This window comes from Mytilus trossulus, chromosome 10, assembly GCF_036588685.1.
Source record: "Mytilus trossulus isolate FHL-02 chromosome 10, PNRI_Mtr1.1.1.hap1, whole genome shotgun sequence".
Lineage (NCBI taxonomy): Eukaryota > Metazoa > Mollusca > Bivalvia > Mytilida > Mytilidae > Mytilus > Mytilus trossulus.
This window is the reverse complement of record NC_086382.1, coordinates 71,161,753-71,172,843: the sequence shown is the minus strand read 5'-3', so window position 1 is coordinate 71,172,843 and position 11,091 is coordinate 71,161,753.

Sequence of the window (11,091 nt, the reverse complement as noted above, 5' to 3'; positions counted from 1 at the left end):
TTTTCCACTAATGTGGAATATATAACTTTTGGACGGTAAATGTCAAATGCATTGTTGCCAAACGCAATTGTCTTTTTATATTAGTAAATATCAATAAAATCTAGAACCAGTTATATCCAAATCATAGAGAATTACATCACTTTATATATTTATTAGAATAAAACGATTTATAACGGAAATTATTAGGCTGATAACAATTTTAAAGGCAATATTTATTTTAGACATTTACATAAAGGCAATGCATATAGGTCATTTATATGATTCAAGGTTTGGGTTGTGCTTTGAACAGAATTGAAAATGCATTTTCGATTGACATCACAGTTTCTTAATATTCTATTCAATTTCTGCCTCTTTTCTCTTTTTGGATACACTTTGGTAGTACTTGTTCGTATCATCCAACTCAGTTATCAGTGCTCCGGATCCGGTAGTGAATTCATTTTTAAGAAACTGTTCAAAAGGTATACGTTAATATATCAAAAATTTAGGGAGAAACTTAGGTTCTAAATACCGAAGTTGACCTCAGATAAATTTGTTTTTTTTTGTTAGGGAACTTTTGGCCATATAGTCCTTCAGGTATTAAAGATGATTAATTATTGATGAAGAAAAGCTCTCCGGACGAACGAAATTGATAATGTTATTTTCAGGTATCAGAGTTCGTGAACTGAGAGTCTTACAAATTCACTATGAAGTTATCAATACGAAACCTCAAATCCCCGTTTATGGAAACACAATAACCGTACGGTTACCTATAGTTGTTAATGTTTGTGTCATTTTGGTCTTTTGTGGATAGTTGTCTCATTGGCAATCATACCTCATCTTTTTTTTTTTATATAGGCACACCAAACAGAAAAGAGGTTTTTATTTGGGACTTTATAAAGGTACGTTGTGACATAAAAGGGGCACTAGTTGTCAAATTCATAGTCCCCGAAATGACTCAAATTCTTATATTTGATTTTTACCATAATATTTAAACATTCATTCAAATTATAGAAAGTCACAAACAAACAATACACAATAGATGTGGACGATAATATGTCTCATCGTTTCGTGTGTTTTTTAGTCTAGACACAATATAATTAACATTAACTTTCGAGTTGATCTCCAAATACTGTCGATGGTCATATAAGTAATAAAACATAAACATATATATAAATAGATAGAGATCTCGTGGATGTTTGTAGGGATTTTTAATTTCATACTATAGGCTGAACATATATTTGAATAAACGTTTTTACTTGAATAGATATGAGTTTTTGTGCATCGAGTAAGTCAATCAAATGATGTACCTTTGTTTCACTTTATCAATGTTGACATTCTTTTCCTTTTTTATAACAGAATACGCACAATTCATGCGATCCATCATTTGCTAAGGGTTGAAGTTCACATGAATACAGATCCAATGAGCTTGAATTATTCACCTGCAAGTATATAATTCATCATCGATGTTTCGAAACATATTTTGACCGTATTGGCTGCAAAAGGCGGATGATTATTTCACTATTACACTTTCATTTTTGATTAAACAAAACAGAATCATGTTTTAATTTTTTTATATATCTCGTAGCTAGTGCCCCTTATCATATCACATATCACATTCAAAAGAATCCTTATTAGTGGTATGCTTTTGAAAATTAACCGATATCTGTTGCCATTTGAACTCAGAAACCGTAAGTTTTATACACCGAGGAGATTTCTGATAATTATCGAATGTGACCTTAAAAAATAGGTTCGATCATATATTAATAGAAGTCTTGAGTAGGGGAAATGTTCAGATCTGTTGACAGTTTGTAAAAATACTTTATAACTTTGAGCTATTATATCTTTTAAACTATTGGTGATATTCAGTAATGACCATCAAATCATACGACCTTGAATTTGCATGAAAAACTTAAAAAAAGATATAATCGGTTAAAATCAATTATATGTAATAGATAATAATGTTGTTGAAATAAACAATTCGTGACTTCAATTTCATATTTATAGACATGTTTATTTCGTTGCTGATTCACACATTCTAAAAAACATGTTAATTCATGAAGTTAAATCTTATTATAATAATTATATGACATAATCTTTTGGTGGTATCAACAATTGGATTGCATGAACTAGGTTAATAAAGCAAATGAAACTAACAATGTTGATTTACCTATAAAGGTAAATATTTATTTACATCCCCTCCCCCCACAAAAACCTAACAACTGGTAACTCCCTATCGTATTGTATGTTTGAGATAACAGCTGTTCTTTTTAAAGTGATCTATATTTTGATAAAGAAATTATACTTTAACTCTTTCTAGTAGCCAATTGATTGAGTTTGGTGACTACAAATGTATGTAAAACACGTCTGTCCCTTTGAATTTGTGTTAACGAATACAACGAATATATTTAAGTCTGATTCCTTATATAACGTTCATCTAGAGAATGACAATATAAGTTGATAAAAACAAAACTGTACGACAACAAAAAAAAAAGATTACAGCTGCGCAATTGAAGTTTTGGCATTTATAAGTAGCAACATTCCAGCAGTGCCTGCCAATGGAATACATACCACCGAGTTGATACAACATCCAGAATGTTCTATAATGCTTTCCTCGATAGAAGGTTAATGCTCATGTTGAATGTAATCAACCAAGCATTTCAAGTAGTGAATTCAATTCATCCTTCGTAAATTAACGGACGCCATCACCAGTTGGTTTACCATTATAAATAATCTGTTTCACAGAAAATTGAAGGATAAGTTTAAATTGTCCACAACTCCATCCTTCACATTTTTCAGAATGTATTTCATTGTAATTCTACCATCTTTGTTTCTATGAGGATCCTTTGTTTACATGTCACTGTCGGAGTAATATTCTTCTCATTGATTTGATAAAGTTTCCCGGGCTTTATGCAAAGTTTCTGAACTTGAACTCCATGGAAACACTTACGGTAAAAACAATGGCTGGTTCCAGCGTTCAAAATTGTCTTGGACAATGTGAAGGTCAGGATAACTTCAGTGTAATCACTTAAAAGGTAGTCAGTAGTGGATTTTCATTTTACGATTTATGAATGGAATGTTTAAAACTTTACCACGAGTGAACGCGATTGATAGTATAAACTATTTTTACCCATAACCGCTACGAAATTCTGCTGACGGCGACTATAGTGTAAAACCTGTAAAACGGAAAACCAACGACATAATCTGTATACAAACGGAGAAATATCTTTGAACTATACGAACAAACGACAACTACTGAACAACATGCTCCTGCCTCAGGACAGGTGCATAGATATATAGCCGGTTTAGATAGTTTAATTCCGCCGGCAAATAACATTGCAGTTGAAAGTAAAATTTCTCCTTCAGAAGTTCTGCCTACTTTATTCCAATAACGAAAATCACCAAAGATAGTTGTTCATTATCTTTATAACGTCTTATTGTATTCTTTTACTTGTTTTGTAAATAATAACTTTTACTGTTTAGTTTTTTTTTATAATATCCATTTGACGTTGCTCATTCCGTCATCGTGTTATTGTGCTCTGGTAAATTTTTGTATTCGTGTCTTTCGTTTGAAAAGTCCACAAAAATCATATAATCACAACATGCATGTTAATAATTTCCAATTGTGCAATAGCAATTAAAAAAAAATCGAAATTTGTGAGACGTTTACTTTTATATTATTGTGTAAACATATGATTCATATTTGGACTAAAATAATTAAAAGCTATGCTTACAATTTTGTACTTAACGTGTTCATTGTTTAAACATTGAACATGTAGGTAGTACGTGTGTCCCCAATGTCTGATACATCAGTTCGTTGTATGCTTTTGTATTCTATTGTAACATTTTTAACACGGCTGTAGTATGCTGATAAGTTAGTCATTATCATAAAGATAATTACTGAAATTTTTGACAAAGGCAGTGAATATGTCTTTGTAATTGAAACCGATTGACTCATAAGATTATTTAGAAAAAAAACAGACTTTTTTTAAAAACAAAAATATATGTTACCGAAAAAAAAAATACAAACTCTAAGGTATATCTAAACAATAGATCTACTTCAAACCTGAAACAATTTAACCACTCAACTTTATCAACAACAAAAACAATACCAGACTTGAAAACAAAAAGTAATATTTCTCAATTTGTGTAGGTATGAAGATGGTTAAAGCTGGATGTAAAGCAAGCTTAACTTCCCTTCTGTAATACAGTTGGTTACAGTTTCGTAATATTTTGTTATATAATTGATAAACGTAAACATCATAGATATAATACATATATGTCAAACAGGCGTATAATAGGACTAAAAGTATGTTCTGTAATGGATCAACATTAAAAAAAAGTAAGTTATTATTTCTTTTTATTAATGTAAGTTACACTTTTTAAAGTACGTAAACATTTTAAATCGATCAGTAAGTCTACATCTATTGCTTAGCACATATTTTATGAAAAATGTTTGATTCAGACAGAAACTCGTGCTCTCTTAACACAATATTATTAGTATCTTCTATAATCATAATAAGAAGTACCTGTTAAAATTTAATCGTTTCCATTACATCGTTTCTCAGTTTGACACTGAAATATAATTCACGGATGTCAGATTAACCTATGAACTGTATTACTACCACTGTAGTATTAAACACGTATGACTCAAATGGAAAATGGCTTTCATTACAAAATGTATTCCAAAAACGTTGAAAAATTCGATGTAGGATCTTATAAATCACAGGGTCCGAATTAATACTGATGTTATTTTTATTCTCAGGAAACAAACATTTCTTTCAATCAGCTTAATTGAGGTCTGGAGCTGGCATGTCAGTAACTGTTTGTAGACCTCTGTTAATTTATGTATCATTGTTGTTTTGATTTGTTTCATTTGGTATAAATTCTGATATCGGACTCTGACTTCTTTTAAACTTAGTTTTACTGTGTGTTTATTCATTCTGCATGAGGTAGATGTATATGGTTGAGGGTTGATATATATCTCGCTGTGTTGACGATCCACTGTTGCCTTATGCTGTTATCTGCTCTTTGGGCGGGTTGATGTCTTCTGCAGCAATACCCAATTATAATTTCTATTCCCAGTTTCTATTTCTATTGTAATTAAAATATATTTGACATACTTATTTAGTAAGAGAAATCTTCAGGTTTAAACTAGAATTTCTCGCTAAAATAAATAACAAGTTTATGCTTCTTTTAATATTATGAAAACTTAAGGCAAAATTATCACTATGTTCACATGATATATTCGCTATCAACTATTGATTAATTCCGTATTACGAATACCTCTTTCGCTTGTAATGTTGACATCATTCTTTTGGTTACCAGATAAACAATTGGGAAAAATAATTTGATTTACAACATGGCAGTGGGGATCAACGGAACAGTGTCAGGGTAATGCACCAGAACAATTGCTTTGGCTTTATTTATGTATTGATTGTTACATGTATTCTGCTATCTATTTTAATTGGATTGTTTACCAATCATGAGGACTTCGTACGTCTTCATAACTATGATTTTATGTCACGTAAGCCACGCGTTTTATTAGTTGCTTTGTTTAGGAATTAAGAAGCAACCTTCAAAATCATAAAACATATCAAAGCCAGTTCTTGATATTCAATTGTATTATATTGTTCTTATTTTGACAGATCTTGGATAAGCTGCTATCATTTACTACGTTTCAAACAATACTATTACACACAATAGAAAAACTGCATATGTCATGAGGAATTCTGATATACTGATATTATATTTGATCATATTGTGTTGTTATATGGTATCGTCAAAAACATGTCGTATAAAAGAGACAAAGGAGAAAGTTGTGGCCGACTGCACAAGGATGGGATTACATGATGTACCAAATTATTTGCCACTGAACATATCAGAGCTTGATCTCAGTTATAACAATATATCATTCCTCGGAAGCAAGGCATTTGAACGATTTAGAATTTTGGAGATATTAAAGATTGATAATATTAATTTGGGGATTATTGAAACAGAAGCGTTTTATGGTCTAACCAAACTTAGGTGGCTTTCAATGAGAAGTAATCAATTTAATATATCATCCATAATTTTTAAAAGTGTATTTAAACCTTTATCATCTCTAAATTATTTAGACATAAGATACAATCTGCACAAAATGATCAGAAAACCAACTATAGACTATCCCTTTTTTGGTGATTTGCTTGAATTAAATCATTTATATATGGATCTTGCCCAAAACCCCGTTTTCACCTCAAGCGGATTTGAACTGTTGCTTAACCTTCATACACTAAAATTCGAAAAATGTTATTTACAAAAAATGTCAAATGATACCTTGATCAATTTACCAAGAACTATTACAGCGCTACACATTTGCGGGTGTAGCACGTTTATACCCGTTGTAGAATCTGGTTTCTTAAATCTTTTCCCCACACTTATGCAGTTAAATATGATTGAAGTCAACACCAAACTAGAAGATGCATTGACAATTTTATTTCCGTTTACTGGTAGAGAAATGACTTCTATAACTTATCAGCGTATCAAGGGTTCCGCAGAGAAGCCTACATTTATTACCCGTGATATGGTGAAATATTTGATAGAAATCTGTGTTCATACGTTAGTCTTAGCAGAAAGTGATATTGTGGGATATCAACAAAATTCTTTACTTGCGTTTAAATATCCCCACTGCTTAGAGTATCTTGTGTTTTCCGGTAACCGGTTTTCTTTAGCATATGGACATAGTTTAGTGGAGCTTATAGTTTTCGGAAAGAAGATAACTAACTTGAAATTCATTGACCTATCTTATAATGCCATCAATTTTAACGATGTGAAGTACTGCAATATTGAAGCTCTTCAAAATGATTCATTCAGAAACGAAATATATAGCAACGGCTGTGAAGTCCAACCAACAGATGCTAGGACATTGCAAAGTTCAAATGCAAACCTACTGTATTCTAAATTGACTGAAGGAACTAACATTACGATTTCGTTGCCTGTAAACCTTACCTTTCTCCGTTTATCGCATTATATGACATCATATATGCAGTATGGACTAAATTTCTTTTTAGACTCACCAAGTTTAAGATACATAGATATTTCATACTTGAAAGTGTCATATTTTCCAGAAATATATTCTGATACTCCGTTTGACATAAAATATTTGGACTTCACTGGTGTCAGCGCTATGTCGTTTATCCACAAATCATCAGTTCCAATATTCCAAAATATCGAAACTGCAATATTGAAAGATTCTATGATCGACGAAACCATTCGACAAAATGGTAATATATTTAACCTTTTTCCGACTGTTGAAAAATTGGATATATCATACAACAATGTGTTTTATCTTGATGACGATTCTTTCTTAGTCAACACAAGACTTAAAAACCTGAATATGGCAAACAATTTGTTACCCGGAATTCCAAAGGCAGTGATGAGTTTAGCGCACTTAAATAGATTGGATATCAGATATAATCGAATTCAGACAATTGATCACGCACTGAGGACGTGGCTAGATGCGAAAAGAGAAAATGGAAAAATTCATCTGCTGATAAAAGCTAATAGTTTAAAATGCACATGCGATACAGCCGATTTTATTGAGTGGTTGTTCAAAACAGAAGTTAGTTTTGATCAGATAAACAGGCAATACAATTGTACTTTATCAAATGGAACAGAGTCCAATACTTTAGTAGTCTATAGGCGATTTCATGACCATTTTGATAGCTGTTATAGCAGAAATTGGTTACGTTTAGGAATTGGACTTTTAATCTCCTTTGTTGTTTTTACCATTCCGTTTGCAATTATCTTTAACTTTCGATGGAAAATAATTTATTTGGTGTATCGAAATTTCAAGAAAGTAGTAGAAAAAAGATTGGAATCAAAGTTCACATATGACATTTATTTGGCATGCGCAGACGATAAGATTCAATGGGTAAGGGATGTTTTTCTTCAACGATTGGAATGTTCCTGGAATATGAAAGTTTGTTTAGAACACAGAGATTTCCCAGTTGGAGTTGCAAAAGCAGATGCAATAGCCAATGCGGTTGCCGAAAGCAAACACGCTATTTTTATTATTTCAGAAATGTATCAAGATTATGGATGGAGCAGGTATGAAATTGAGAGAGTTGAATACGAGAAATACACGAATGATTTGCAAAAAATAGTTGTTATTGGAAGAAGTGAAAGAGTTTCCTCAATTCTACACGAGTTTAACAACATTCTAAAAGAATTGACATTCATAGAGTGGATTGATGATGAAACTGGTTGGGATAAACTACGCATTGCGTTGTTTACGGATTCCTTTTGAATATTTTTCGTTTGTAAATTGGTGCATACTGCTTATTGCTTATAAATTAATTTGTATGCAAGACTAGCATAAATATTTAAACTCAAATAATGCAGGGAAAACAGTAGGCAACTTTGAAATACTTTGTTGTTAAATCGATCACAGGAATTATCATAAGAAGTTTTGAAAATTTAGATTTTTTGAATTTTGATCAAATTTTTAAAATATCAAAATTTTAAATTGTGTTAAAGTTTTGAAATTTTGAAATTTTAACCAAATTTTTAAAATATTAAAATTCTAAATATCGTTTTTAAATTTGATAGTTTAGGAATTTGATCAAACTTTTAAAATACTAAACCTTACGTCCAATTTTAATTATTTAACTTTTTGAAAGTTAGATTTTTTAATTTTTGATTAAAATATCAAAAATAGAAAAGGGGCAAAAAGAGGGGTACCTGTAAAAAGCGAAACGAAACAATATAAATTGAAAACATACTGATTCTTAAAAGTTTATGTATGAAAAAAAAACCTAGTCAGACAGTTGTAAGCGGTGAAAAATTGGATGACAAAATAAATATTTCTCAAAAGAAGAGAATTTATTTAAAAACCAGACGTACGGCTCTGATATTGACAATTTTATTTGCTGGTTTTTCTAGCACCCATATTTTAGGAGAAACAGGAGTAACAGTAAAAACTGAACAACTCGCAGTAGGTCAAATAGTATGGTTAGGTTGAGCATGTATATATATTTTCTACTGAACTCTAAGCAATAAAAAGGCTCAATACACGGTGTATTATCTCTTTTGATTTCATTTTTATTCTGTTTTGCTCTACGACTTCTCACTTTCTGCAATAATGTTGGCTAACGAATATATCATTTCATGTACACTATGAACGATCATCTTAAACGTTTTAATCTGTTCTTCATATGATGAAATCATAATCTTTCAATCAGTTTAATAAAAGTCTGGAGCTGGCATGTCAGTTTACTGCTAGTTGTCAGTTGTTATTTATGTATAATTGTCATTTTGTTTATTTTCTTTGGTTATATCTTCTGACATCAGACTCGGACTTCTCTTAAATTGAATTTTAAATGTACGTATTGTTATGCGTGTACTTTTCTACATTGGCTAGAGGTATAGGGGGAGAGTTACGATCTCATCAACATGTTAAACCCCGCCGCATTTTTGCGCCTGTCCCAAGTCAGGAGCCTCTGGTCTTTGTTAGTCTTGTATAATTTTAATTTTAGTTTCTTGTGTACAATTTGGAAATTAGTTTGGCGTTCATTATCACTGAACTAGTATATATTTGTTTGGGAGCCAATTGAAGGACGCCAGCACCGGGTGCGGGAATTTCTCGTTATATTGAAGACCTGTTGGTGACCTTCTGTTGTTGTTTTTTCTATGGTCGGGTTGTTGTCTTTTTGATACATTCCCCATTTCAATTCTCAATTTTATTTGTAAGTTTGTGGCCCTACATATTGAGTGTTCCCAAAGAAGGTCGATGAAGAAAAGCGCTTCGGTCGAAACTTTTAACGTTATGTTTTCATTTTTATCGGTTGTGTGACGATCATAATTATATGAACGTGTACCAATGATTTAAGTTAATGTTTTTTTGTACGGTATTATACTGAATGCATGGTGTTCCAATTAAGGTTGTACTAGTCTACAATGTGGGAGTTTTTTAAATATATATATATATATATCTTATTTACGCTGAAATTAAGAGTACTAAGATCCAATATTTGTAGATTGGAGCCAAGATACTGTTACATGGTATCTACAAAAACTCATCATAGATTGATACCAGAATAAAAATGTTGGCGGTTTTTGCGCCAGACGCGCGTCTCATCTACAAAAGACTTATCACTGACGCTCGAATCAAATTTAGTTAAAAAGGCAAATAAAGTCAAATAAAATTAAAAAGGCCAAATAAAGTAAACGTTTAAATCCAACTTATAGCTCTGGTTTTGTAAAGTCGAAACCTTTCATATCATATATAAACGTATACCATAAACATAATTATTTTCACGAGCATTCATATTTATGTAATAGTTGCCGCTGTACTACGTTGAGCGCCCATCTAGCTTGCATATTTATGTAATAGTTACCGCTGTACTACATTAAGCGCCCATCTATCCATTTGTAGGGTCGGCAAGTTTATATCAGCGATAAATGATAATCATTTGGGTAATCCAATATATAGATAGTCACTTTTTTTTAGTTTGATACTACCACTAGGGACTTCGATAATGGTACATTAAAATATTCTGATCCCCATTTTGATGAATAAATAATATTCTGTGCCAGCAGAGAACAAAAGAAAAATTCTGAATCCAAATTTTCTCCATGCCTTTTAGTGTTAAATTTTGAACAGACATAGCGATAAAACACTTTGAAAAATTGTTAGCGCTTCGACAAAACAACCACTACCCACTTTGAAAGTTAAATTAATGCTCCCTTATATACAACGTTTGGACTGGTTATCATATACGATTGTGTCCTAAATCAACCACTGTTTTTGAATAGTAAATAAAAGGAAAGGTTTTTTTTTGTATTAAGGGATATCATTGCTCCGTATTTGCATTTTGTTATTTTAGCATTTTTATACGACAATCGACTCAGCAAACTAAAAGAACACATGGACACCCAGTCAGAATGGGGCGTGCAAGGAGAAGCCACACTGTCAGCTGCATGATGGATTTTTCTATTTTTGGCCGTACACCAATGTTGCTCTCGAAAAAACAGTACAATGTAAACGCTGAATTTTAAGTAAAGAATTCACCTACGGAACGCTGAAACTGAAATTTGAAAGTCAAGAAAAATAAGAACCGAAACAATTGAAGAGGT